Here is a 5,137-nt window from a genome sequence, read left to right on the forward strand (position 1 = left end):
CTAAAGAATAAAACCAGTATACTACACTTTGATTCGGATAAATAACACAAAATGACCAATGATAACTGCAATACATAAACATTTTAATGGTCATTAAATAATGCGATATATATACCATACACACATGCAAGAATAAAAATACCTGCCCATCAATAATTGGCCCAAGTGGCATTTTAACAGTAATGCCTTCTTTCATATTTTTATAAATTTCACGCAATTATACTAGACAGGGAATTTAACAGCATTTTAGGTGCCTATTAAAACATAAACCAAATATGATTAAGTAATTAATTAATTCAAAGAAATAATTATAATATTAACTTGTTCTTTATCTCTGGCAATGATGTATTGATCTTTGACACCAAATTTTTTGGCCATAGAATGAAAGAACCTTTTGCTTGACCTACAATTGTAATCTCAGAAGTGGGAAATGGCATGGGTGTGTTATTTTCACCCTTTTGATCACGTGTAATTGTCACCCTAACTTGGTCCTCTTTAATCTTCTGATGAGGAAATGTCGACTCAAGCTTTATACTTGACCTTCGGCAACAAACACACTTTTTTGGAATTTCCAGATAAAGATTGCAAGAAGTTCCTTCATTGTCATTTGGTACGTGGGGATCAATATTAACTAGTGCCATTGTCCCTGGTAGATTATTGCTACCTTTCGTGCTTGGTATCGTAGGGGAAGCCTGTATATAAATCTATGTTAAATTAAATTAAACACAAATATGTGTTATATTACTTTAAACACAAATCTATGTTAAAATTAAATTATGTACTACAAACCTAGGGTATATGATCAACTCCTAAAACTGTCATGCTAAAGACCATAGATTTCATTTCTTCACAAAGTTTGCCATCATGTCTTCCTGAAATGATTCATAAAACTCTCACGCGACCTCTTATCGAACCTCAGCTTGAATCTCTTGTCAAACCTCGGCTTGAGTATCCTCCCTAACCTTGGCCACTAACTGATGGATCTCATCTCTAGACATACCTCTAGGAGAACTTCATGGAGTTGGTCCAAAGTATTGTCTGTTACCAACTCCTCTATCAATCCCTCTAACTCGACCGGGATGTTTTAGCTTTCCAATTGCACTTGATAAAATATCCATCCTTCCATTTGGAGTGAAGGAACCTTGAGAAACTTGCTCCTCTAGTGAATCTTACAACATATCAGCCAAGTAATTACTTAAGTTGCAGCAACTATTAATTATAAAAATTAAATTATTAAACTATTTACAATCTTTTCAACAACTGTAATAGCCTCTGAAGTGATATACTCCCCTTTCTTAATCCTCCCAGGCTTCCATTTTGTTTGACAAGTTGGACGTGGTGGGGGCTGAATAACAATGGTGGGATCTAATTTTACTGCTTCCTCTATTTTCTTCAGATCTTCCTCAATTAGCTTCTGCTCAACTTTCCTATATCCCACACAAGACATGTAATGAGGATATAGATTTTGTGATTGTATCAATTTATTTACGGCACTTAATTTCTATACAAAATAAAAAAAAGTTAAATTAATAACGTCATATAAAACATTATATACAAATTAAGTGACAACTTATTATCTGAAATTCAGGGTCATTTTGAGATGCCCACAAATTGTTTCCAAGTGTCTTGATTAAGAAAATTGTACTCTTAACATGGATCCCAACTTGCCTTCTTCCTATTTGCATGAATGTACTCTCTAGTCAGTGTTAACTTGAAATCCTTCCACTACTCAACAACATTCTTTAACCAATGCTTTTTCATCTCACGGGTAGCATCAAATTCTTTCCACCTGTTAGTAGACCTGGTCCCCATTCAATGCCTTGGGAGCAAATTCATACTCTTGTGAACCATTAAAAGCCTTTTTCAACCTACGATAAGGATGATACCGATCAAGAAATCTCCTATAACCAAGATAGACTATTTTCTTTCCATACTTTAGATGTTGAGAGTGCGTGCCTTCTTCACAAATAGGACCTGCTTTATGCCCTTTAACACTATATTCAGACAATTTTTTATACGCAAGAAAGTCATTTATCATGCAAAAAATCATGGCATGTAGTTTAAAGAATTGTTATTGGTAAGCATCAAACACATCAATGCCTTCCTCCCACATCATTTTTAAGTCTTCAATCAAGGGTGCCAAGTACACATTGATATCGTTTTCAAGTTGTTTTGGTCCTGAAATCATCATGGTCAACATGATATATACTTGCATTTCATACACGACCATGGAGGTAGATTGTAAATTACCAGGAGAATTGGCCATGCACTATGTGTGCTACTGAGATTACTGAAAGGATTAATTCCATCCGTACAGAGTCCAAGTCGAAGGTTTCTTGACTTACTACCAAAATCTAGAAACTTCTGATCTATCTTATTCCATTGAGGAGAATCAGCCGAATGTCAAAGTTTACCATCAGATATTCTCTCATCAAAATGCCATTTTAAGTTCTTTGCTTATGTGGAATTAGAAACAAATGCTCAAATCGTGGTATTATAGGAAGATACCACATCACCTTCGAAGGTGAGCCTTTAGTGATATCGTTGGCATCACCACACGCGTCCTTCTTTACTTTATATCATGACGCCCTACATTTTGGACATTTATGTAGCTCTTCATATTCCTTTCTATACAACACATAGTCATTAGGGTAAGCATGTATTTTTTTATATTGCATACCCATCAGACACAAGATTTTTTTAGCCTTATAGTGACAATTGGGAAGAGTATTACCGTCGAGAAACATATCTACTAAACATTCAAGCAACCAAGTAAACTTGTATCCGTCCACCCACATCTTGCCTTCAAGTTAACCAATCTTAATACACCTGTCAACCGTGTATACTTTTTACATCCTAGGTATAATGGCTTCTCTGCATCACTTTGTAAGCTCTCATATGTATGTACTTGCACAAAGGACTCCATTCCAATATCACGGATCATATCCTCTATTCTATCATCCCAAGCATCTACATCTATTCTTTCTCTTGTGATATTGAACTCATCCCTTCAGTTTGACCATGCCATATCCATTTTCTGTACCTCAAATTTATCCCATCACAAAGCAAATGTTCTTTTATCTCATTAATACTCAATCGACTCCCATTTAAAACATTTGATGCATAGACAAAAATATAGTTCATTTTTATTTGAAACATTCCATTTAGCAAAGTCAAGAAAATATTCCACCCCATTCTCATATTCTTTACTCGTTCTTCTGGCATTCATCCAACTATGGTTCATTGTTTAACTACCTACTTAATTAACATAAAATTTAACTGTTGACTCAAGTATTATAAGTAATTCTAAGCAATTTATAAATTTATAACAATTCCAAAGAAATAAAAAAAAATAAAGTATATTAAAATTTTTTAGTTGAATTATATTCTTTTGAATTTGGAAAAAATTAACAAATTATATATGATCTCAAAATTTCAACATTCACTAAACAAAATTAACTCAACAAATAATCATATTCAATTTTCTATTTTTAATAATTACATTTTTTTTCAAAATCTCCTCTGAAATTATGACATTCCAAAATATCAACAATAAAAAATTAATTAATATTAGACAGTAAAAATTATAGCATTTGACAATAATAAAATTTCTATTCATAACCATTTAAATGAAAAAAAAATTATGCAACAAATGACAATTGAAATGTAAAACAACTTCTAATCTGTTATAAATTTAAAAAAATAAATAAATAACTTACTTGGAACAAGGAAGAGGTAAATCTGAAATGCAACACCAACGACAAAGAGGGAAGAAATCTGCCACTGCATTGTTGAAAGGAAGATGAAATTGTTACAAAAAACCATCAAGAATCAACTGAGGAGGAAGAAGGAACAAGAAAAAAGTGAAAAAAATCAGCATACCCACCAATAGAGAAGCGATGATGTGGCAACAGAGCAGAGAGGAGGACGGCATTGCAACAGTGATGGCGAAGGGCTTCCGTGGATGGGACTACGACGGTGATGTGCAGCAATAGAGCAGGGGCGAATAGACGATGCGGCTGTGGGTTTAGAGTTGTGTGACTGAGTTTGAAATTTTGGATGCAGGAATCTGAAACTGACTGACAGGGAAAGGGATAGATAAATAAACGTTTTAATGTTGGTTCCTTAAGGAACCAACGTTAATAATGTTTCCACGTTAGTTCCTTAGGGAACGGACATGGAAACATGCATTTTTATTTTTTTTATTTTTGGCAAATGATTTCATATCGGTTCCTGTAGGAACCGACGTGAATAATTTTTCCAGGTCGGTTGTCCTAACAACCGATGTGGAAAATTTAAAAAAATAAAATAATTTTTTTAAATAAAATATACAATGTCAATTAACATTATAACCAATGTGGTATACTTTTTAACATCGGTTTTAAGTATAACTGACATTAAATAATTAATACTTATTTACACTTATGCCACCGTTTTTTTTTTTTTACAATAGTTGTTACAACCGATGGCTAAAGGAGCTGTTAATAGCTATTTCTGTAATAGTGGGTTTGTATTGGTTAGCATGAGGCATGAGAATGGGAAAACTAAATTTAAAAATGAAATTTGGAAAAAATAAAAAAGAAAGAAAAATAGGAGCTGAAAGCAGAAAAAGTTCACGGGCAATGGAGGTTAGGGAGTTCTATTATTATTATTATTAAACAAATTATGTTTTTACTTATTTTAAAATAGAAAAAATTATATATAGGTCCTATGAAGCATGCTTATATTTATAAATAAGGCTCACAAAATTCAAAAACGATTTAAGTATAATTTGAAATCAGGTAAAAAGATAACAATGTCCCTATTAAAAATACATTACAACAACCAAATAATTCATAATTATTACATTAATAATTTACAATTATCACTTTAACTTTTTACAATTGTAACTTTATATATCCAATAGTTAAATTGATTATGCGTTACAAGTTTAATATTAATTATGTACAATTAGCTCATCAATAATTTAAAATATCATATCAATATTTTACAATTATAACTTCATATATAATAGTTAAACTGATCATATATTACTAATAAAGTTTAACATTAATTATTTACAACTATTTTGTCAATAATTTACAATTATCACTTCAATATTTTATAACCATAACTTTATAAATCTAATATTTAAACC

The 5,137-nt window shown here is 31.9% G+C and overlaps 1 long non-coding RNA gene across 1 annotated transcript; it reads right to left on the reverse strand.

Annotated features, from left to right (window-relative positions):
* Nucleotides 1–1,353: 1,353 nt before the first annotated feature.
* LOC129313049 (uncharacterized) lies at nt 1,354–4,026 on the reverse strand. The gene is made up of 3 exons (XR_008593838.1): nt 3,887–4,026; nt 3,720–3,783; nt 1,354–1,427 (listed from the first exon to the last, which is right to left on the reverse strand). It is a non-coding gene; the product is annotated as an uncharacterized LOC129313049 (long non-coding RNA).
* Nucleotides 4,027–5,137: the final 1,111 nt, after the last annotated feature.

The sequence above is a fragment of the Prosopis cineraria genome, unplaced genomic scaffold (genome assembly GCF_029017545.1).
Source record: "Prosopis cineraria cultivar Desert tree isolate PC_DT_omini unplaced genomic scaffold, ASM2901754v1 PC6, whole genome shotgun sequence".
Classification (NCBI taxonomy): Eukaryota; Viridiplantae; Streptophyta; class Magnoliopsida; order Fabales; family Fabaceae; genus Prosopis; species Prosopis cineraria.